The 24,842-nt window shown below is 40.1% G+C and overlaps 1 protein-coding gene across 19 annotated transcripts in view; it reads left to right on the top strand.

Moving 5' to 3' along the window:
- LOC113947352 (poly(rC)-binding protein 3-like) overlaps positions 1-24,842 on the top strand; it is a 462,347-nt gene that overhangs the window by 314,409 nt on the left and 123,096 nt on the right. Inside the window, exon 1 of one of the 19 annotated variants that reach the window (XM_027643811.1) lies at positions 5,032-5,096. The exons of 17 other annotated variants lie outside the window; for them this stretch is intronic. The gene's annotated coding sequence lies outside the window, so the exon portion shown is untranslated. Of the gene's footprint in view, positions 1-5,031; positions 5,097-5,205; positions 5,423-24,842 lie in introns of those variants that run through there. One more of the 19 variants, XM_027643810.1, reaches the window with a different exon arrangement.

Below are 24,842 nucleotides of genomic sequence, written 5' to 3'. Positions count from 1 at the left end.
AAAAAAAATCCTGGTTTTATCTTATCTTGGATGTACAGTGCTCCTGGTTCCTTGTAGATACAGTCTCCCTTGATACAGAAACCCAGACACTGATTTTCAAGATAGAGTTCATTTTGGTCTTTATTGAGGCAATAGACCTTGGTTTTGGCTGCCTTCAGAGAACAGAATTTCAGTCAAGCAGAGCTGATGTTGTAATCTTCGACGATGATGGCATTTGTGATTGTCCAGTGAGCCTTCCAAGGGATCAGCCTACATCTCTGGGTTTGGATTCAAATATTATCATTCTGACAAAATTACTGGTGATGTGGAAGGAGAACACAACTATAGCTGGGGTGGATTTAGATATTTCCCAGCCATAAGATGTTTTATTGTTTGCATCATGTTATGCTTTTTCTGCTTTTTTAAAATTTCCAAAATCAGTGGAGTAAAAGGTCTATTTTTTTTTCAGAATGGTGTATGAGGTCAGCTGTGCAGAGGTATTTATCTCTTCACAGCATTTTTAGGAAAAGAGGCAAATGTGTTGATTTTTTAAATTATGCTGAAAGAGACATCACATTGAGATTTTAACTTTAGAAAACAACTGGCTATGAATGAAAGACTTCTCTTACCTTCATTAATTCATTTTAAAAAATAGCCTAGTGTTTTTGGTTTTTTTTTCTTGAAATGATACTTTGTCTTCATCCATATAAGATAGCCGTAAACTCACCAAAATTATGCATTTAATTGAATTATGTGATTCAAATGCCATATATGTGGGGTTTTATCCCTTTTCTTCCTCCCACTAATGAGGGAAAGAATTCTATGTTTATGGGATTATACTATGAGGCTCATGAGTTTTATCTGAAGCTCAAATAATTGGCATTGACAGTCTTATCAAACAAGAATAAAATTAGGATGGTATTGTAAATGCAATATAGAAAAATGGGACAGAAAGCAAAAAAAGAGGAGCAGGGTTTTTCCACCGCTAGTGTTTTTGTACTTGGTGGCCACAAAAGCATCTTTTTCAGATGTATTGCTTGCTGTGGTGGACTGACCAAAGCAAGGAGAGAGCAACGACCAATAGCTTTCTCAGGCTTTCCAGCTACAGATACTTGCTGATGAACGGGGCTCCTAATCACTTGATAGAGCTTTATGCTTTATGCCTCACTTAGTACAGCTTCCCGTTGCAATCTTTGGTTTATTCACATCTAACAAATTTCATTGTGCTTACATTTTTTTTGAGAACTAAATTTTTAGTGTTTATCTATTCAAAAGCTAGTTCCTGTAACTCTTGATTTGGAGTCACTTGAACATGGGCTATTCTTTCTTCAAAGATTAGACTTTATTTCCAAATCTTGGATAGCTTTTTGATTTTTTTTTCTCCCTCTTTTTTTTTTTTTTTAATGTGGTGCGTGATGCTACTGTATTTGCATAGCTTGATCCAGAAGAATTGAACCACATGCTTAAGGAAAAGAATGGCATGTGGTTCATGAACCCCATAATTAGTTCCCCTTCCTAGCTCTAAGCAATAATTAAATCTGTCACTTCTGCTCTGCTGATTCATTTATTTAGCTATTTAATTGCTCAGCTCAATACGTCTTTATCTCTGGAACTGCAACATTTTATTCAGGCAAAGGAATAGCATAAGCCATTATTATTTTTTGTCCAACGGCAGGGACATGTAAAAGAAAAGAACACTAATACTAGATGATTTGGTGGTGTTGTCAGTTTTCACTTACCAAATAAAACAGTATTTAAGGAAAAACTTCAACCAGTGCTTGAGAATAGCTTTTCAAATACAGGCTTGGTTCTCCAGGAAATTATGTCAAATTCAAGGACCCTATGAATGTGATCCAGGTTTCCATTTACATAATGGGTTAACTTAAAGCACTTCCAGGTAATACATAATTTTCTATAAAATGAGTAGTCTTAGCCTGATCTGCTGGAATATTTTACAAACAGTTTAAAGCTGCAAATACACACTAAATTATTTACAAACTAAACAGTATATTTTCTTTATACATTTTATTTTTGGGACATTGCTCATGGAGATTTCTGTCACCTGTCTCTCAGATTTATCATCAAACACAGCATTTTGACCTGTAAAGCAAATGGCATTTGGAATACTTTCAAGCTTGCAAAGACAGCCCTCTGAATGTCTCTCTGTGAGGCATATTTCCGTACATGCAGTTTTCTTCATGTTACATCCTTAAGCGACGTTGCAAGAATCCTCCACTATTTCTCTCCATAGGTTGGAAAAGCTGGTGTAGGAAAGCAGCATGCAACACAATGACAAGCAGATCAAGACAGATTAACTCAGACTGGGCCTTTTGGCAAATAAGAAAATATTTTTTATTTTTATAACCCTTTTTTTTCCCCTCTCTGAATTCCGCAATGATAGCTGATCCAGGAAATGAAACATATAAAACTCACCCAAAATTCAGAGACAAGGACATTTTTCTGACACTTCTGGCATCAGTGGCTCAGTTCCATCAATTTATTCATCTGCCTTGCTGGCTAGATTTTTATACTATACACATAGTCTTGCATTTCACTCCATTCGTGACTTATTTTGCTGTCTTGTTATTCAGTTACAACTATGCAGCTATTTAAGTCATAGCTCATGTTTTTCCCAGGTAAGCTCATTATTCTAAAAATCTTTTTACTGCTTACCTGGAGGGGGCTTTATTGTTGAGGATTATGTCAGGTTTTTTATGCCTCCAGCGAGGGTTCTGTCCACTCCTTTGCAAAGCAAAACATGTCTGTACTGCTGCTGTGGACATCCAGCTTGGCCCTGCTTGCAGTAAAAGCAGGACCCTGTGTAAAGATCAGTTGGTGGAACTGGCAGGGTTTATTAGTCATATTGCATGCAATACCTTGAAAATTCAGCTGGACGTGCTGCCATACCTCTGACTGCTCTGCTGGGCTACATGGACCTGCACCATGCCTGTGCCAGAATGAGGATCTGCTTCCCTCTCCCTCTACCACCCCACACTGTCATCAGGGAGGGCTTTGTCAACCCATGACCTGGCAGCTTTGCACTGACAATACTCAGTCTGTGTTATTCATGTTGGTGTTACTGTTTTGCATCTGTGCAGTCAGGGTTACTCAAAGCTCTTTGTTGAAATAAAGAATATTTCTGTCCCTGCTAAATCTAGGAAGTCTAGAAATCTTGCAGGCAGTTTTCTTTTTGCAAGCCTGTGCATGCGATTTTTGGTTTAGTTTTGCATGAGCTTTACTTAAATATTCTCTCTTTTAAATGTGTTTTTTCAAATTATCTTCTAAAAGTACACTCTTTGTTATGTTGAGCGCATGTTTAAATTCAGGTAATTAATAAAGCCGCAAAACCCCTCTGTGGACATCCTTTGAGGATAAGGGTGCTTTGAGGATAAGTCTGTATGTGAATGGGTTTAGTTTGAGAAAGTAGCATTCGCTGCACCAGGGCAAACAAGCATGATGAGAGGAGGGCATGGGAATGAAATGGAAAAAGTAACATTTATTTGTAGTAGAAGTTTATTGTTGAGTTGGTGGAAACCAAACAGTGGGAATACAGGGTTAATTTCAGACAGCTTTTATCTCAGTTCTAAAAGAGCATGAGGTTAGTCAATAGGATTAACTACTTTTGGACAGATTTGTACATAAACATTGAGGCACGAGACTAGGAGGGACATCCTAGTGCCCTCCCTTTGCAACGATTACATTCTTGAATGTCTGGGGAGGGAATTAGGTGACAGTGACTATTGGCTTCCCCTCAGATGAACCTAGTTGTTGTCCTCCTGCCATCAACAGACTGGAAATTACTATCTCAAAGGCACTTCAGAGTTTACAAGCAGCCTTATGGGCCCGAAACCACTTCCTTCTCCCACTCTGCTCTCCCCATGCTGGAGCCAGTGGCATCCAGCAACTAGCACGGTGCAAACTGAAGGGTTGTGAAGTGGTGCAGAAGCTCAGGGTCTGGGCACTGCTGGTGGAGGCACTCTGCTTGATCAAGGGTGTTTTTATTTGCTTTGTTTGATTGTTGTTTGTTGTTAGGGGTTGGTTGTTTGATGGTTCTGTTTTTGTTTTGTTAGTTTTCAACTCTAACTCACTGCAGTTAGAAACCTCAGGCTGGAGTTTCTGCTCACTCACAACATGGCATATGTTAGTGTAAAATGTGTCTAAATCAAATTAGATTAAATCCCTCAGTCTTGAAACAAATGCACCTCAGTCTGTACTGTATTCAATGTATTGATTTACTTATTGGTCTATTGGAAACTTCTTGTTTTATTTTAGATAAGTCATTGCTTGTTCTATTTGTGCGATGCACCATATCTGTGGGGTCAGAAGCAACCTCTGCCCAGCCCTGGTCAGTCTACTTGGTTATATAAGGTGCACAGACTCGGGCACCTATAAATATTAGCGAGCAGCTGTCACAAAGGGATAGTGAGTGAGCTGCTCAGGACTTTGAAAACACAATAGCTTGGCACCCAGAAATACACAATTTTGATAACATATTACAAGGTTACGTGTTGGGGCGAGAGGGTAGGGAGGTACTTTTAATCTTTGTCTCTTTGAAAAAAAATATTTTTCTTCTTTTCTACTTTTGGTATACATCGAATCTTTACAATTTTTATCACATTAGGATATGACATTCCTGGCCTTGCCAGTGCTTTTGTTTGTGTATTTATAACAGCTTCTGGTCATTGTTGAGCAAAGGCGATTGTCCTGCCCTCTGGCCCTTTCTTAAGCAGATTTTGGGCAGAAGCTCCTCTCATGTGGCACTAATTGAAGTGACTGGCGGAGGGGGTGTTGTGAGCACGCTCGGGCTGCTCTGCCAGGGGCTAAGCCAGGGGAGGAAGAGAGGAAAAACGGGAAGAAGAAAGGGGGGGGGGGGGGGGGGGAAAAAGAAAAAGGGGGGGGGGGGGGGAAAGAGGGAAAAGAAAAAAAAAAAAAAAGCCAGGCTTTGCTTCACTGTGTCAGAGCGGAGGGCTGCCGGCCATCTGTCCGCGCAGGGCGGCAGGGAGGGAGCCGGCGGGTGCAGCCCCGCGCAGGGCGGCACGGCGGGAGCGGCGCACCCTCGGCAGGCGGGAGCGGCGTGCGGGCTCCGGGGCTCCGGCGGCGCGGGTCCCGCTCCGCAGGTGGGTGTGCGGCCCCGGGCGCGGGAGGGCGGCGGGTGCTGCCCGCGGGGGTGGGCGCTGGGGCTTCTTTGTTGTGAGGCTGCGGGAGCCGAGCTGCCGCCCCGCCTCGGGGGTGCCTGAGGAAGGGCTGCGTGTGGCCGCTGTGCCGGCCCGGGGCGGGCTGCGGCGGGCAAAGTCGGGGAAAGTCGTTGTGAAAGATCGGAACCAACAAGTTGCCGTCGAAGTGCTCCGTGCGGGGATGGGGCCGGCTCATCGGCCGCGCGACTGAGCCGCGCGGAGAGAGATCCATCAGGGACTGTCAGTCGGGAAGTGTGGGCTTCCCTCGGGTGAGTAACCCCGCCTGAGCCGCAGCTCCAGCGCTCAAAGGCGATAATATCATCCGGAGCCTGCTCGGTGTGTGTCCGTGTGTCCCCCGGCTGATGGTTTCCTGCAAGTTTAACGTGAAGTGGGGAAAGGCCAAGGGAGACCGACCGCAGGGGTTGCGGTGGGGATTAGGAAGGCAGAGGCTAATAAGTTTCTGACATGGTGTAAAACAGCATCACTGTCAAAACCAGCCAAGATGGAATATTGTCCCGTATTTTGGCATTTTCATTGGAAGTTATCACCTTTCATTTAGCTGTTAAAGTTTCTGGAGGCTTTTTTTTTGTTGTTTTAAGTTGCTGTGTAAACAGCCTGAGTAAACAACTGTGTCGTCGCTTTGTGAGTTGTGTAGTGGGGGAAAAGTGAACTTTAAAAGTGTTTCTTAAAGAAAAGTTAGAAAATATATGATAGCTCTGAGTTAACAGTAGTGATAAGAGGAGTCTGGACATCATACCTCATTATTATGGCTATTAATATTGCTGTTTTTAAAGATGCAAGAAATTTTGTTACTATGCACCTAAAACTATGTTTTAATGTCTTTTATGCATCTGCTAGGCTGTCCTGTTAGTGGATATGGTTATTTTTTTAGTGTACAACTTGAACTTGTGTTCCTGATAACCCTATTAGTGCTAATGGAAAAATAAATAACCAGTTATCACACATTATCTAAACACATTTTAGCAACTCATGTGTACATTATAGGCAGCAAAATGCCGTCATAACTGGAAATTCTGTTGTGTGTCTATCTTCAAATGTTAAAAAAATCTGTTAGAAGGGTGCATACTATCCAGTCTAGCTGTAGGTCGTGTTTGTTTCTTTTCTGTATGGTTCTAGATGTAGAACAATAGTGAAAAATGGAGTCAAGCAGCTGGTAATCCATTTGTCCATTGCTTATCCCTGCAAAGATTCCTGGTGCAAAGTTCACGAACTGTCACTGAGAATGGTTGAAAGCAGAGTCCAGGAATTGGCTATACTAAAATCCGTCAAGACTTTGTGAAGATAAAATAAAATGAAAAACTGAGGCTTGCTTCCTCATAAACCTCTCAAGAAATTGTCATCTGTCTAGTATGGGACTCATTGTATTCAAGAAAAGGAAAAACTTGATCGATCGGGTGGTTATTGCTCTGTACTGTCTTAATCTATAATCAGGTGAACAGAAATATTTCCACTTTCCTTACAATCTGAAATAGCTGGTTTCTTACAAAAGACCTTGCCCCCCTTCTTTCTCTCTCATCTGTGTCCTTGCTGCAAAAACAAGTCCTCAAGAATATAAATATTTGTTTTACTGGTTATGTTCCATATCATTCTTACTTTCCAATTTGTGCTGGTTGGAATATTTCCGTAATATTGAAGTCAGTTGCCATTACTTCCTTCAAAGACCCTATTTAAACACATTTGTAGAGTGTGTGCAGTATGATAACGTGTAGCACCATGGATATATTAATTTTATTCTTACGTAGCTCAATATACGTTACTTCAGAGAAACTAGGAACATGATGAACACTCCATTAGTGGTATTGGTAAGAAATACATTACCGCAAGTGCACAGTCAGTAAGAAAGCGCTTTTATTTGAAAGCGTTCTCATAACAGACAGTGTACTAATAATCATAACCTGTGCCGCATATCTTCAGTGCTAGATTACATTTGCTTTTAGGTTCTTTGTAAATACAATTTTTATTCAGGATTGCCACATTTCTAACAGATGCCCAGGCTCCTGTTCCTTTTCAGCCTTTGCAGCCTCTGAACGCTGCAGGAATTTGCTGGGCAAAGGACTGGGTGTCCGTGTGGTGGACATTTTAGGATGCAGCCCTTCTGCTTAGGAGCCAGCCTTGGTATTGTAGGGCATTGAGGTCTGATAATAATGTGAAGTGAAATGCGGTATTAAAAATATAAGTCAAATCCAAAGACTGCTGTGTTGGTTGGATACCCAGGAGCAAGCTGGAATAGCCTTCTCTGACAGATTACTGAAAATACGGTGAGCGACTTTTGCGAGCCGTGAGGGGAAGCACTCAGTTTTCTGGATGTGAAGCCGCTTGCCACAGAGCCATCACAGGGCAAGAGGCTTTCCTGGACCAAGGGTGAGGGTTTGCAGCCCTCATGGTGCTCTGTGCTGAGGGAAGAAGGACAGGACATGGGAAAGCACAGCTTGAGTTGGCTCTCCTGCTCAGACAGCTGGGAGTCTTGGTCCAAGAATGCTGGGCAAGGACAAATGCAAAGGGACCCTTGCAGTAGGGCAGGGGTGTATCACTGTGGTGGAAAGTTGTGAAGCAGCTTGCAAAGCTAATGGGGGAATGTGACTGCAGTCACAGGTGTGTGTGGCAGAAGTGTAAAAGAGGTGTTTGTGGTAGGGAAGGATTTTGGAGCGTCAGATGCTCTGGCCAGACACATGGTGGTCATGGCATGATGTTTTGGGGGAAGAAGAGAGGTCAGAGATCTGATGGAGCAAGGAGAAAAGGCAGGCTGGTGGCCCCAGGAGCAGCCAGGAGCCAAAGCTTTTAATGCTACCACAGGGAGACTTTGCAGCTGGACAGATAACCCAGTTTGGGTACTTTGGGAAGAAAGAATCAGGATCTGGGAAGTGACCGTGGAGGTTCCTGCTTGTCCTCACGGACCAAGGAGGAAGCATTGGGCAACTGAGCTGAGGGGAGATTAGGTGCAGCCGGAGGTCTGGCAGCCAGGAGGCAGGGGAAGAGTGAATAATCTTTAGCCTTTTCTGTGGCGTATGTGAAATTGGGAAGACATACTTACTGTTTGAAACACAATGTAAGGTTAGTACCTCGAAATGAATCTGTAGCATTGAAGCTGTTTACTCTCATCATTAGTCTTTCCCAAAGATTTTCAGTTAGTGGGGTCTGCATTTTCTGATGTTTATAAGTGTCATGATTGGAGATTGTACAATGCACAGAAATGTAGTTTCATAGACTTTACCAGATCGTTTTTCTTTAAAAGAGACCTAGTTGCACTTTTAATAACAGATGCACTTTGTTGTGTTCACTTGCTAAGCAACAGACTCCCTGTGCTGCCTATGAAGCACAAAAGCAAGGGAAGCTTTGACACACCAAGTAAAGCTTACGTAAAGTTTGTGAGCAGCAGCAGAAAGAGCGAGTGATGAATGCTCTGACTTTTGTTCCTTACATTAAAATAGTTTAAGATTGGGTATTTTTCTCTGCTGGCTGCCATCAGCAATAGAAGTATCAACAGGAGAAAAATGGGTCGCTTGGGTTTTAGCATTAAGCAGCAAATCCAGGGCCAATAGGATTTAGCTGGGATGTTAAGGTTTATTCAGTGCATTTAGTTAATGAAGTTGGGGGGAGGAAGAGGAAAAAGTCAGTGTCTGGGCTTGGGGGAGGGGATGAAATAGCCTGCTGCCCCCGGGTGCATCCTGCAGTGACTCCTCCTGATTGATAGATGCTTCACAAGACAAAAAAAGACCTGAGTGAAGGAGGTTTTAATTAAAAAACGCCAGCTCTTTTGGATTAAAATCAAGCAGAAAGTCTTTGTAACAGACATCTACCTAGTCTTAAGGATGTATGTGTTTACCCTTAAGGGTGTAGTGTCCATCGGCTAGGGGAAGGGAAGAAGGAGATGGTAATACGTCCAAGCATCTGTAAAGTGGTTATAGAACCACAAAGATAGTCAGCAAGCGCAGTTGCATGTTAAAATTTGCCGGACAGGCACAGAAATCAAGTTCAGGCTAACAAATTCCCATTTGACTACTATGCCAGATTTCCAGCAGACAGCCCCATCGTCCTCTATGCACACGGGTGGCCCTTTGCTGTGCTTACCCGTATTCTGAAGCCTTTGTGTCCCCTGCCAAAGGCTGTCATCTTGTGTACACACATACTGTTCAGCATCTTGACTTGCCTTCTGAGCCCGGAAAGCCTTCAGCACAGAGACACGGAAAACAATTAGTATAGAAAGTCATTGTCATTTAAAATAAAAGATCTATCCTTTCAAAAAAAATTGCAAACCAATGTCAGTTGATCTTTTCTTCCAGTAGAGCTAGTAGGTTTATTTTTTTGTCTTGGTTTGGCTTTTTTTAATTCTGGTTCTCTACAGACCGAGCTCCTACTCGAATCAGACTTTGTTTTCTCCAAAGCTGTAATGGTCGTTTAGAGTTTGATGAACTTTCTTTTTCTCCCCCCCCCCCCCCCCCAGAGGTCTGTGCTTGGTGCAATATCTAGATGCTGCTGGGAGTCGTTGAGCAGCAATTAATACTGTCAAGATTCAACCCAGTGACCTCAGCAGACTTTCCTCCAATAAAGGATGTGGACATCGATGGCAGGATTTGACTGTAACAGTATGGAATAAATAAGCAGCAGGCTTATAAAGTGAGTAAAAAGAGTCCATGTACGTATTGTTCTTGGCATAATCTAATTGCTGAGACAACCTATAGCTTGATATAAGTGTGTGAGGAGGACGGTACAATATTTCTTAGTATTTATTGCAGTGACACCTGAAAACTTCTACAAAATGGTCCAGAGAAAAACTTGACTGTGTGATTTTCGGCTTTGTTTCTTTTTGACCTTACAAATATTTTAAGATAAATATTTTCAAATACTTTTTAAAAAAAGCAATGAAAATACTTGGTAAAACACTGCAGTTTTCTGCCTTGTTTTGTACTGTTTTATTTCTGTTAAATTCACAGTATATTTCCTGAAAAACTTTTGACCATACTTACAGAGTAGTTAAGGGACAGGTCTGTAATAAGAAACAAAGAATAATTTCACTGAAATTAAAAAAAAAAACAACAAAAAACAAACAACAAACCAACAAAAGCACTTTACTGTGATGCTTACAGCAGGACTTTATGAATGTTCAGCCAAGTTTTAGGAAATGAGGGTGGCTGTGTCAGAACAGCAGTCCCAGGCACAGCAGCAAGAGTCTGGGCAGCTGCACACAGAGCATGTGGAGCTCGAGGAGAAGACTCCTATTATCTTTTATATACAAATAGATATGTATTTGTATATAATACAAATATAATACAAATTTGCTGGTAAGCAAATACAGATATTCTTGCTGACCTTAGGATTTCATGAAATGAAATATGAACAGTGTGGTTGTCTCAGTGGCAACTAGGGAAGCAGAATACCATCCCAGATGCAGAGCATGCTACGGAAACCTACGTCTCTCAAAAAGAAAGAATATTTTTGGATGTATTGACATGGTAATGAAATGCTTGGTGCAATGTCCCCCCCATCTAGTCCTGTATTTATGATGCTCTATTACCTTTACCCCTGATGGGCTTGTATTTTCTCATCAGTGGGCAGTAAAGCACCTATTCAGCGTTTGAACCTAAACGACTAGAAAGACAGAATCTGAGATTTCAAGACCGTAAAATTACTTTTCTGTGATTTCATTCAATTAACGAAACTGCGTGCGTACCTCATTAGCATGATTCTGGCTGTGTGCCAGCATCTGGCCAGAAGAGCTAATGGAAAATTTGCTGGCTGTATTGTAACATTAAACATGCCATAGAACAACAGCAGAGATTTTAAATGAAAAGGCTGTGAAACATTGGGAGCTGATGCAACCTTTGTAAATGCTGTAAATCCATTCAATAATTATTGTATAACCTCAATAATTACTATATAGTACTGGATTAAATACTGAAAGTCCCTGAGCTGCATGGATCTGGTGGAGATTTGCTTACACATGATCAAAGTGATTAAAAAGACTTTCTTTTTTTAAATGTATGTTATACCTGTGAGAGTAAATAAAAATAAAATGTTTTGCTCCTGCTAATAGGAAGATATGAAATCTACTGTTGTTCTGATGGACAATTTTATAGTTTCTATTCTCAGTGATGAGAATCAGGTTTGGAGTTGCAACTCCTTTTAATTCAGGGATGTTTAAATCAACGGATTTTGTTCAAGTAGCAGGGAACATCAAAAGTTAAACCGTTAGATTTCTCCATGAAGAGCAAGGGCTCTGGGCAGACGCTGAGAGAGAGAGAGAGAGAGATAGACTTTGTTTCCTGCTTTCTCCTTCCCCTATCAGCATTCACACTGTACAAGTACAGATGCCTGGCAGGTAACGAAGAGACTGTCACTGTTAATTTACTGTGAGCATCCCATGATGCTTACTGTGGAGGGACAGAGGAAGCTGAATAAAAATTATAAGACCTATCGAAACTTGTTTGCAACAAAATTTAATGTCCTTCAGTGTTTGTAATGTCAGATAAGTAAGATTCTCAGAATCTGACCCTGTGTTTTACAATACTTTAATTTGAAATACTTAAGTTTTGGAAGCCTCTCTTGTTTGTGCAGGGGTGATAAATTTCTGACAAAAGATTCCAACATGAACTGTGGTGGTGGAGCCTCCTGAGGCTGTATTGTCCTGTTGACTAACTAGAGCAGCTCCCTAAACAGCCTCCAATCCTGACAGAAATGCATATGCACTTAGGGTTGTTTCCTGTGACCGTCAGGTGCTGGGTGTGAGTCCTTCCCACACTTACAACCAGTGTAGCAGTTGGGTTCCTGTTTGCTTACAGGAACTACAATTGTCAGTATATCTCTAGGAGCTTCAGTACCAATTAATCTGTTGGCATATTCTGTCGTAACTTAGTATGTGACATCATGCTATTCAACCTCTTATTGGCAGGTAAGTGTGAGTAATTAGTGTTTGTGAGTAATTTCACCCCTGTCTTAAAAAGCATGTCTTTAGAAGACCCTGATTTTCAACTCTGACATTGTAACTTTAGGGATACCTGTTCCTGTTCCTGGCCGTGGAGCAGAATGCATTAGCTTAAACACTGGAAATGCAAATTCCTTCTTTCTGTAGCTGTTAAGACTGTCATGATGGTGTGTAAGGGTAGCTCACCTGTTACTCTCCATGTTGCGGTTGCGTAGGATCACATCCATGACCAGGTACTGAGTGCCAGCTGCTGAGTGATGTTCCTCAGTGGTACTTCCTAGCTAGTGGGTGAAACATTCTCTGTGCAGTTGTGTGAATGTACTTTAATGTACTTGGAGGATGCTTTTTGATTTCTCAGAAATGTCCTTCCTGCTCTTTTGGTTTCCAGTTTCAACGAAAAATAAAAGGCAGAATTATGGCTGCTTAAGTGACCTCTCTTGATATTTCCATATTTTCTGTTACTAGCCTTTTTCTGAGAAAGGTAGCCTTAGCCTTAATTTTTAGAGGGTCTTATTTGCATACTTTGTTGTTTGACAGAGCAGTTGTATGAACACCACTTGTGGTGGATTACATCTATATTTATAGCCAGTTTTGTTGGTAGTTACTTCTTGACCCTAGACTTGTGAGGAGGAGTTTTCTGACACACAATTTGGTCTTTGGACTTTGCCTTCTCATTGCTGGGTTTCGTTTTAGGGTATTCTGCTCGCTGGGATCTGTTCACTTCTAATCCTGTTCATTGTCTGAAAAGAAGTCTCCTAGCACTGTGACCTTTTCTTGCCTGTTGTACCTCCTGTTAAGAAACAGCCCTGATCTTTCTTTGAGTGGGTGTATGCAGTTATTGTGGTGTTGGCAATAAAATGCAGGCCAGGCTTTACAAAAAAAGCATACAGAAACTATCCTTTTTACTGTGCTTTTATTACACTGGATTCTGCACATATGGATGTGCTTTTAGTTGGCTCAGGTGTAAAAGGCCCACCAATATATATCTAAACCTTTCTAAAGCAACTTGAATTCCCTCAGGAGAAATGCATTAAAGTTCCTAAGAAAATGGAGTTTTCTTTTACCTTGTGACCTTTCTGATTTCCCATCACTAGACAGGAATGACCCAGTCTCCAGTGAATATTATTATTATTATTAGTCAATAAAGTTAAAAGCAGCAGATCATATATATATTGGTAAATAAATAATAACATAAGTAACCAGAACTAGAGTTACCTACGGCTACTAATAAAATGTCACCTTCCTTTTAACTCTGTACGCCTCCAAGATCATGTTTAAAAATACATCAAAATATGATCCTCTCAATGAGAATATGACTGAGTTGACAGATAAAGAATTGTATTTCTAAATAATAGCTTTAAAATATACAGGACAAGCTTAAAAGATTGCAAATACACCTAAAATCGGTTTCAGTTCTATTTCCTATGCTACTAATGCAATTCAGAGTTTTCAGATACATATATTTTACATGGGGGGATTATCTTATGTGTAGTTTATTAGATTTCTGCACAATCCTTTATTGGCTGTATTGACGTCAAAGGTATTAGTTCTTATTTGAAACACTTCACTGGGAACTTAACTTCAACTTTAAATGACAACAGGCAAGTTTAGAAAGAAAATTGTCAAGTTTATAGTACCTGAAATTTCTTGCATACCTTTGTTTCTAGAATGCAGGCAAATCAGGCAAAATTTGCGTGCTTACTTTTCCAAATTTTAGAGGAAGATAATAAATTAATATGTGTTGTTATTACTGCTTTATGAGAAAAGTGTGAGAAACCAGTTTGTTTCTTGGTAATAGTCACAGAAACGTCTCAGTTGAAGTAGTTTTGCATTGATACTTTTATTTTCTTGATAGCAATTGCAATTTTTAGGGAATGGGTATATCCACAGAATAAAACCACTTTGGCCCTGCATATTTGTTTAAAACTAAGGGCAAAGTCTTCTTTAAAAATCACATCAGCACAGATTCAGTCTAGCGATGTGTTTGGCTCAGCATGTCTTCTGCTGCAAACCTTATTTCAAGAGATTATTAGTCAAAATTTGAAAACTATGCAGACATCTCTTGCAGAAAGCTGATAATCTGTCTAATGATCCTCAGCACTCTGGGGAAAGCTAAAGAAAAGGGTGTGTACTTGCATGCTTTTCACTGAGAACATTTATTAGGGTAGATGTCAAAGGGGTAGGCTACAGTAATAAACAAAAATGGGGTTATAGCTTGTGAGGCAAGCTATACATGTCTGCAGCTTTGGATAACTGCTGCCTGTAACAGTCTCTTGCCTCTATACTTCTCATACAAGAAAAGGACTTATTGAAATGTATTTGTTCAAATAAATGGGTTTTTTTAAAGGATGCATAATCAACAAAGTAGGGAGAACATCTATAATAATTTTCACCTAATATTATTCAGTTAATATTTGGTCAAAGTCAGTAGTTTTGCGCAAGCACTGAGCACCTAATGTAATACCTATCTGTGGTTTGTATATATGTGTAGTGACTTTGTGACAGAAATGTTATTAGACATAAATGTCTTCTGTTTATTGTCAATATGAAGTGCTGTTGATCTTCATTCTTAGCCGATGATGATATTATATTTGTAACTGTAGTTGTATTTTAATACAGTTTACCTGCTTAGTTTTTGCAAGTTGAAATAGCTATTTCTGTGTATTCCACTCATTTGCTGCCTTAATTCTTTGGGACAGACTGTGAAGGTTGTCCTGAATTTTAACATGTGTACAGAAGACCAAATGTGATAAAGTCTGAGCTGGAGATAGCCTTACCCTGTTGTAATGTCCAGGGAAGGAATTATTCACTGAAAGAACTATTGGACACTGGAACAGCTGCCCAGAAAAGTAGTTAAGTCACCACCCTTGGAGGTATTTAAAAGACATGTAGATGTGGTACTGAGGGACGTGGTTTAGTGGTGGACTTGGCAGTGCTAGGTTAACTGTTGAAGTCGATGATCTTAAGGGTCTTTTCCAACCTAAATGATCCTATGTTTCTGTTGTTCCTGGAAATTGTGTTTTCACAGGCTCCGTCTTCTTTCTCGATCCATTTCTCCTGACTTTTCCTCCCCTCTTCAGAAATTTTAAACCTGACTTTCTCCTTCTGTTGGGGTAGAAGAAGAAAGGATAGGGTTTGCGAAGATATCTTGTCTCAGTCGCGGGACCAGTGCAAAGTGAGTGTGGTGTGTCCATGAGACTAGAAATACAGAGTGAAAGTCTTTGCACTATGTTTGGATAGAAAAAGCTTACCTTGGTATGTGGATTTTTTTCACATTTCTAAGAGGAGATAATATTTTTATTGACATAGGAAAACTCTAGTGGTTAGTATGGGAAGACTACACCCTAGCAGTTATTGATTGTGTCCACCACCAGTTCGTTTCAGTAGGAATAGACTTTCCAAAGCTTGGGCATTTTCATTTCAGTCACTTGGAACATTCAGCAGTGAAGTAACTAAAAGATCATATTTTAGGCAAGCTTTATTTTCCCCCATTCAAATTAGCCTTCTGGATCTCATATTAATCATAAGGCCAGGCTCTTCTTGTCTTTTTATAGATCTCTGCTACTCTGTTGAATGTATTTGCCAAGTCAAACTTCACGTTTTTTCAGTTTTTGAGGTATATCTCTACTTATTCCAATTCATATGAGAAGGTGTGGCTTTACATTGACATTATTTGAAAATTTGCAAGTTGGATTAATTGAGAGCAAGTCTTCTCTTGCTGTTTGAGACACATCCTGGGCACTTGCTGTATGTCCATCTTTACCTGTTAATGATGGGTCATTTTCCCCATGTTAATGCCATTTTTTCTTTACTGTGGTTAGTATTAACGACCTATCTTCCATAAGTTGCAGGGGAAAATACTTTTTTTGGACAGCCCTGTTTTCTAAGTTTAAAGTTATTCTCGACTTTGATGTCTCTTTTGAATTCATCTCTGCTATTGGGTACCCAGACAGCAGAAAAAAACCCAGTGCATTCTGTGGGCAGATGACCATAGTGTTGGGCTGTGTCCTGTGAGGCACAGGACTTGTCTGTTTTTCTTGGAGCTGCCACATGTGTGACATTACTCCACCTTGATTAAAATGCAGTCACATGGGTGCTGCCGTGGGGTATTAAGTTTTGTAAATATCTGACCTACATTCTTCTGTTCAGTTTTTCCTTCTTTAGCTAAAGGAAGTTGCTTCTCATCTTACCCTCTACCAGGACTCTCAGTAATTCTCTTCTTTCATCTATATTGTTACCTGTAAGTTATTTATAGACTATGATCATATCCTGCTCAATCCTCTTTTCTGGATTATATAACTTTAGCTTCCTTAGTCTGTCTTCATATTCAGTAGCTTATTCTCCAATTCCTGTATCATTTAAGTTAGCCTTCTTTGTATATGCCTAGTCATTTTATATCTTTTTTTTTTTCAATATGTTGAGATAAGAGCTGCATGCGATATTCCATTCGTGGTCATGTCGTGGCTTTATACTATGGAATTATTACCTCTTTGGATTTATACAAGACCACATGCATATCAAAGACCAGCAGTTGCTTCTTCTGCAAACAGATCAAACTTGCAAAATAATCTTCAATCTCCAACCAATTTTTGACCCTACTTTCCGATGGCATCACGCTCTACCCTTTTAGACAACGGTTGGTGCTGCTTATATTCCAAGCTAAAGGAAGAATAAGTTTACTTATTATGAGTAAATATTGCCCTGTTTTCTATGTCGGCACGTTTCAAGTGTTTGTGGATTATTGTCCTCTTTTGTAGGGAAAGGCAAATCAAATGGCAAGATGCAAAATATTTCCTTGAAACTACATGAACTTAATGCATATTGACTTAAAAAATAATAAATAATTCATATTTACTTGATGTGTATTTGAGTTTTGGTTAATTTTCATGAGTATTTGTCATTTTTGATTTCAAGAGAGCAACAAAGTAATAGTTCTAAAATAGAAAGAAACAAACTGCACGTAAGACCAGCTGCTGACCATGCCAGGAGTCTTAGAAAACCAATTTCAGTTTCTGTATTTAGGAGGCCTCTAAATTTTTAGAAGCTCGATTGGTTTTGTTTTCACTCCACTCTCAATGCCCCACCGTACATCAAATCTCTGAACTATCTGATTTATCTTTCTTGAATTCAAGATATTTTCAGTTTGTGTGATCCAACAATGAATTACATATATAAATAAAATTCCATAGAAATATCATGTGGATCTATTAATGACATCTGTAGTAACTTTTATAATAAAAAAATCTTTATTTGACTTTCCTGTACTTTTCTTGTAATGTGCTTTTTGAAGTCAGTAGTCTTTTTCTGCTAAATTTATCTTACTTTCCTAATTCTTTCTCTACTGCTGTTTTTCCTCCTCTGATTAACATTTAGCACCCTTTACTTCTTTCCAGAGTGGCTTATCTATGAAAAAGCTCACACTGTACTGACATCTTGTTTTATTCTTGCCTGAGTGAATGGTAGAATTTCAGAACTAGTTTGTTGCCTGATTATCAAATTCATCTACTCATTCAGATGTAAACGCTTAAAAGATTTTGTTTTGATTGTATCACCATTGGTGGTTTCTTATTCTTCACATCCATATTTATCATTGTCATAAGTGGCCACATTTCTTATTTGCTTCCATGCTAGTCTGTGCCAGAGATTAATTTGTTTCATCATCTTCAGTTGGAAAAAAATTAAGTGTTGTTGTAATATTGTACGAAATATTTTGATGCATGGTTCTGGATGACACTTCATTATAATTCAGGTGAAAGCTGAATAAAGCAAACTATCTTTAAAATATGTCTGTTTTCTTCCGTGATGGAGGTCGTTTCCAATTGTTGGCAAATCCGTTTTGACTGCTTGGTTATATTGGTTATTTAAAGTAATAATAAAAAAGTTTTAAATGCATTAAATGCTTTAAGATTAGTGCCAAAATGAATGTCATTAAGTAGTCTAATGAACCAAGTGTGCTCCCTTTTGAAGTTAGCAGCCACTGAGATCTGGGAGAGCACTGTTAGTCTTGAAAAGCTGAAATGCAGTCCTGCTGTTCCAAGGGAAGCCCCAGGAAAGGGGACTTGCTGCAAAAATTGAACTGGAATCGGAAAATAACAGGATTTAGGGAGGAAATTTAAGCCATTTGAAGGCATCTTTCAAACCCTGGAGCTGGAATCTTATCTCATACCTCATTGCCACTGAATCTGCAGAGCTGTGGCTTTGATTACCATCTGCTCAGTAAATGACTGGTTCCTTCCTAAGGTCGGTCTCAGGCTATTAGACAGGGAGTTAATCGTCACATACTGTGCTAGGAGCAGAGGGGTTCAGGATGGTTATTCCTGGTTTGCCTCCCTGATCTGTAGAGCAGGTCTCTTGAATGCCCTCGACATTACTGTTAACAGAAGGGTGGTGAGGGGCAGTTGGGGAGGGGGGGTGGTTCCATGAGTGCCTGAGTTTGGGATGTTGGAGAGACTAGTTATTTATTTATTTTACTTGGTGTCATTGAAGACTAGTAGCCTGTCCAGGAGGTTTGTGTTGTAGTACATAAATAGCAAAAGAAAAAAGTGCAATGAAAGACAAGATATGTAGAAATTCCAGGCTGTCCAGATCATTTAGTTCCTACTTATACAGCTGAAGCTTTCTGTATTGTTTGGTTTCAGAAACAAATGATGCTGCCATGTTACTGCGGTAGGCTACAAAAGCCTGGGGGTGCCCTTGCAGCTCTGCAGATCTGTCTGGCATCTGGCAATGAGGCCAGAGAACAGAAAGACAGCGTGAGTGGGCTCCGCACCACAAGTGTGCACCCCCATGGTATTTATAGGCTCTTACAGCACTGTTGGTGGGCAAGGCGCAGAGGCAGGGAGTGCGCGACCACACTGCTTGTGGTTGCATTGGCAGCAAGAGAGAATAGGTATGTGCTTGGTTTTGGGGTTTTTTTGTTGTTGTTGTGGATGATTTGGTTGAGTTTTGTTTTTCCTCTTTTTTTTAATTTTTTTTTTTTTTAAGCAAAGCCACCCAGGTTGATTAGTTTGCTGAGCGCAGGCAGCAGGACTGCATGGACTAGTTGTTGTCTAAGTGTCTGTGTGCCTTCTGGGATGAGCAAAAGTAGCTGTTCCAACAGTTTCAACTCACAGACACTGTAAATGCAACTACAGCTGCTCCTGAGCCAGCAGTCATGTCTCTGTGTGTTTGCAAACAAACCAGATTTTCGAGGTCTGAGCAGTAACTTGTACTAAGTTTATTTGCGTTGTAATCAGCTACCCTTGCAAGGTTAAATAGGAAAATGGGCTCCTATTCATAGAATTTCCTGGTGTCTTGGAGCAGGGGGAAATCTGTATACACTAGAAGAGCCAGAGATGAGGAGGTCATTGGACATGAGTGACAGCTGCGTGTAATGCTCCCTTTCCTGTTCCCACATCTGAGGCCATGCCTCTTGCATTCACGGGCTGTGGGATGCATCTCAGGCTGAGCTGGGACCCAGCTGCATTTGGGACATGAAGTCCCTAAACATTGCTGGCGCTGGGCTGGTAGTAAGGCAGCTGGGATGCACTGACAGGGCATTAATCCATTTTGACAGGGAGTCAGAGCTGGGAAGGGATGATTTTGTGGAAAATTAGGACATCAGAAGTTGATGCCACCACGCCACTGTGGGCTTACAGTTATTGTCTCCAAACTGCTTTTAGTGGCTGGGTAATCCTTGCACGTTAATTGCTTTGTTCTTTGGCTTGCAGTGAGCATGACCACCATGGTGCTTGTCATTAGGTCTGTCTTTAATTTGGAATGGCGCAGGGAATGCTTACAGAAGCATGCTCTCTCTCTCCCTCTACCCTCCTTTTTTTCCCTCCATTTTTTCACCTTTTTTTTCCTTATCTGCGAAGAAAATGTAACACACAAATCAGAGTAACAATCACTTTGTACACTTTTGACATCAAAAAAGAGATCAACTCAGGACAGTGAAGTTGCAAAGCGCTGTGAAACAATCACGTTTTAAGACCAATGAAAAGTGTGTTAGTTGATAATGCTCTGAGGGCTAAGTCATTTGGGTTAACTCTCAATTTCTCCTCTGTATCCACTGATCAGGCAGTTATCAAATGGTAAGGAAACCCTTTCTGGTGTGACCTGAGTTATTTTACTCCATGTCTGGCAGTATTCTTTGGAAAGATAAGCCTGTATGTTTCAAATTCACTTTCAATTTTCATATATTATGCACCAAGGGTAATAAATTTTAGTGCAATTTTCAACAGCGTGATTCTTTTGGGTTTTTTAGTAGTTTTATTAACGTTACTTTAAATTTTCTCTAGCTAAGCAGACTGATTGCCATTGTGTGAGGTAACAAAGATGCTCAATAAGGTTTTATGGCCACATAAAGGAAAATCTTACGTTTTATTTCATCTGAAAATATGACAGAATTTTTTCTGAAGTAGTCAGTTATTCTTTGAAGCCATTCTGGACCACTGATTCTTAGCTCATCAAAATCAAGTTTTTATTTGAGTACTTTACAGATTTACAGTAACACAAATATGAACATTAGATCTGCTGGGATGTTATACTACAACCTGTGGGAGAAAAAAAGTGTACCAGTCTCTGTTCTGCATCTTTTGTTCCACAATCAAGATTTCTGGTGTTGACTGATCTTTATTTGTATTTCATGTGCTTGATCTGGATCTCTCTGAAAGCATGGTTGCTCCCAGTTACAAATGAGAGGTGTTGACTCAGCCACAGTTGTTAGTCAGTCAGACAGAGACTAAAAGAAAACAATTTTATTTTTGTTGATCAAGTGCAAGAGTACATGCATACAACTTTTCTGTTTGATATGCTCGTGAATTCCTTTCCCCCCTTTTTGATCCATCTTTGATCCTCCCAAAGAATCTTGAATTTGAGCCAGATTTCTCTGGGAAATTGTCCCCTTGATGATGATATTTGCCAGGAAAGGGATTTCCACAGTGTGTTAGCACTGTAGGTGGGGGAATAGGTAACATGAAAACCACTGTGGAAAAAAAAAAGGGATTATTCTTTCCTGCGTCATATAAATACGTAAGATTTTTTTTCTGGTGATTCTATCAACCTGTCAGTGTTTTGTCATGTTTTCTATTAAATTGCACTATCCCTACACGAGAATTATTCTGAGGATTTTTTTAATTATTGTTTCCTGTATAACTTATTGGGGGGGAGGATACCGTTATTGTAAAGAACCTGCATATTCATCTTGACTGGGCCTTCACCAGTGCATGGTGGCTGTATTGTTCTTTCCTCTCTGTAATACAGAAGCTGTGAGGTCCTGCTGCCAAACACCAAAGTTAGAGCTGAAGCTCAGACCTTTAGTTGAAATTTGGAAAGTGACTGGGGAAGAGAAAGTATATAGGCAGGAACAATCCTGTTCAAATTAATAATTTCTTTAAGCGTCTGCATCAAGAACACTCTCTAAAGAGCAGTAGGGATACTTATGTTCAAAACCAATGTTTACAAAACATGGATTGAATTAAATGCTCCAGGGGCTTTAATGATCAGTGGGCACAAAGATGCTTTTGTTTCCAAATTTGTGCCTGAGGGGATGTGCCTAATCTGTCATGTAGAGGAGTCTTCTCATAGGCCACATGGTCCTGGGCTGGGTCCTTTGGGTGAATCATATCTGTTGCTAAATAGACATATGAGATTCTCTCAAAGGAAATATGGAGAGGACTATACATAGTGTAAATCACTGTCAGAGCAGCAGGCCCTCCCCTTACTCTAGTGGAGCTGAGGAAAGGAAAGAATTCTGCAGGCAACTAAAGATATTTTAAAATAAACAAAAAATAAAATTGTTTTATAGGTTGTTCTCATGTCTGGTAATTCTTGGGCAAATGTAGGTGACACACAGGACTTCTCCAGGGTAGCACTTACATACTTCCCTGGGCCCCAGATCCTGTATTGGCATTTCACTTTGTGGTGTAAATTAAGTCCGGATATTCTGACTCTGAACCAAGACTAGGTGCAGATCTTGCATGCTGAAGGTCAGTCTCAGGTAAATAGACATGGGTTATTTCCTTTGTGATGGAGTGCTAATAAACTACAAAAAGAAGATTTGTAATGCAGTTTGTACCTAAACCCATCTATGGTGAAGAGACCTGAAAATATAAGCATATGTGATTTCAGTTCAAACAAATCTTGTCTACAGAACATGAGTAGTGTGTCTCTTCTTCCTCCTTCCTTTAGAGGAAAGCTGCGATAGTATTCTAAGCAAAACAGCTAAAATGTGATTAAAAGATGTCTGTTAAAAATGTTTTCCAGCCTATGGTCTGAGAACCGTATCTCAGAAACCCGTGGCAGGTAAAGATGAAAAGCAAGCATTTTGCCTTGGGCTTAATTTTGCTATTCAAAGGTCTGCATCTCCACTGGAAAATATTTAGGGATCTGTGAATTGAAAACAGTTGAAAATCACTGACCTGAAAATACATTCCCTTGTTTTCAGAAAACCAGTAAGACTGAGTTAGCAGAACATTTCTCTGTGGTGATTTTGATGCCTTTCCCTCCCACCTCCCATCCTACTAATGGATCACATGATCTGTAGCTAGAATATAGCCTTTCATTTCTTATCGTCCTTCTCTAATGAGATCTTTCTGTGTTGAAACATCAGCACAGAGCTTTCCTATACTGGCTGTACAATTATCCAATGTACTGCACATTTAAATGGAAATGAAAAGTTAGATTAGTTTGAAAAAAATCATGTTTTCCGCTTTATTTGAAATGGTCAGTCTTGCCAAAAGGATCTCCCATTATAATTAAGATGTGGTATAGTCCTGGGATCAAGGTTTGTTTCAATTAGGCTCAAAAAAAAAAAACAACCCCAAAAAAAAAAGACTGCCATAAATGAAACAGATGTTTCTACACTAGATATCATAATTATCCATGACAGTGCAGCCTGCCTTTGGAACTCATGTACTACAGGCACAGCATTCATGTATTACAGACCTCTGACCTTAAGCAGATGTCATTATTTAAGTCATATGGACAAACCAGAAGGAAGGTTAGAGCTCATTCATATGTACATAGTTCTTTATTTTATGTATACATGTGGTATTTTTGCTTGGAGTTTTATAGGAAGTTACCCCTAAAAGGTGTTTAGGGTGGAACTGGGCTTCCTTCTGACAGAAGATGGTGTTTTTGCTGGTGTGGCATTGTTTTTTTTGGTGTTTGGGATTCCCCATTGCCTTTTATTTTTGTAAGGAGGTTGCTTTCACCCTTCGCTACTATCACCGGCAAACTACCTTTTTTTTTCTGGGGGGGTGGAGGGAAATGCAACCCCAACCTCAAATCATCTTGCAATGGGCCTAATGCAACTAAAAGGACAACTGAGCTACACAATAAAGTCCACCCTGAAAGGAAATGGATAGATGAGTTCTTGTGTGAAACTGCACCCTTTTCTTACATTATGTGTATAAGCTGACAGCTGCTTTTTAGCTGAGTAATTGAAGTCTGGGGTACATGCTTATGATTCCAGGAGAGCAGAACGACCTATGCTGAGAATTTCTCACGGTTAAGTCACAGACCTATTAAAGCTTAAGCAGCAGCTCAGCAACACTGCAGTGCTGTCTTACTGGTAAGAACAGTCGCAGGGATTCCTAACACCCACAAATTTATTGAAACAAGTGCTGCTTTCATCTCTTTAATGAAAGCACCTGCCTTTAAGCAATGACCAAAAGATGCTTATAGGTTGTGAGATGCACTTCAACTACCTGCTTTCCTATCCCTACGGAAGCCTATGCAGCATCAATATGACCTTCAAAACACAAGTAAAAAAAAAAATCTTCTGTGTGTATGACCTCAGTTTTGAAGACCATGGAACTGCATGGTTGCAGCAGTTGGTATGTGGAAGCTAATTCTGTCCATCATCCTGTACAAAGTCTGGACCACTTGGTCCTCTGCAGTATGGTCCTTCTGGGCTCGGTGCTCAGGGAGAAGCCCAGGCAAGAATTGTTGAGCTGACACCAAGCTACAGCTGCCCTCTGGCTTTCTTACAGTCTGTGCTTCTTAATGCTTTTCATAAAGATAGGGAAGAGAAACTTGGCTTACTTGTAAAGGGTTTGTTACTTAGTTATATATATTTTAGGGAGGGAAAAAAAGCCCTTAAAACTTTGAAAACTGTAAGAATTGACAGCTCAATTCCTCCTTTTACCAAAATTCTTCTCTTTTTTGAATCATCCACCCTCGTGTTGTGAATTGGGGCTGTAAAGTTAACAGAGCAAGATAGGGGCAAACATTTGTACTGTCTGGATCTCTCAGGCCTTAAAGGAGCCAGCCAAACTGTGTTGGGTTAAGATCTGGTTTATTGTGCTTTTTGACATAGTGCTGTAGAACTTCTATTCTGTAAGACTCAAAGCTGTTAAAGTTTAAAGAAAAATAGATGAATTATAGAGATGTAAGAGTTCACTTACAGTTAGGAGTATTTGACACCTGTTTCCAACCACAGGTGGAAGGCTACATAATTTGGCACAAAGATACACAGAAATAACCCCAGGCATTGTTTCTCTGTGGCACTAGACCACATCAAAATTACTTAGGGCATGACAATATTTAGATCAAAGCTTTGGAGCTGAAAGGGCATCCAAACCTCACTGCACCTAAAAAAAAAATCAAGTAATCCTTGTAAAAGCTTTGACACAGAATTCCATTGGTGGGAGGGGGAGATAACTGGTGAAAAAACCTGATGTCTGCATTGATTGAAAGTGAAAATTTAGACTTGTATATCGGCAAAAGTCACTTTTAGAGGATGAAATTGCATTGTCTGTTCTTTT

This window comes from Corapipo altera, unplaced genomic scaffold, assembly GCF_003945725.1.
Source record: "Corapipo altera isolate COAL_440 unplaced genomic scaffold, ASM394572v1 24b, whole genome shotgun sequence".
NCBI lineage: Eukaryota > Metazoa > Chordata > Aves > Passeriformes > Pipridae > Corapipo > Corapipo altera.
The sequence above is the reverse complement of the archived record's forward strand: the minus strand, read 5'-3'. Positions and strand labels throughout refer to the sequence as shown.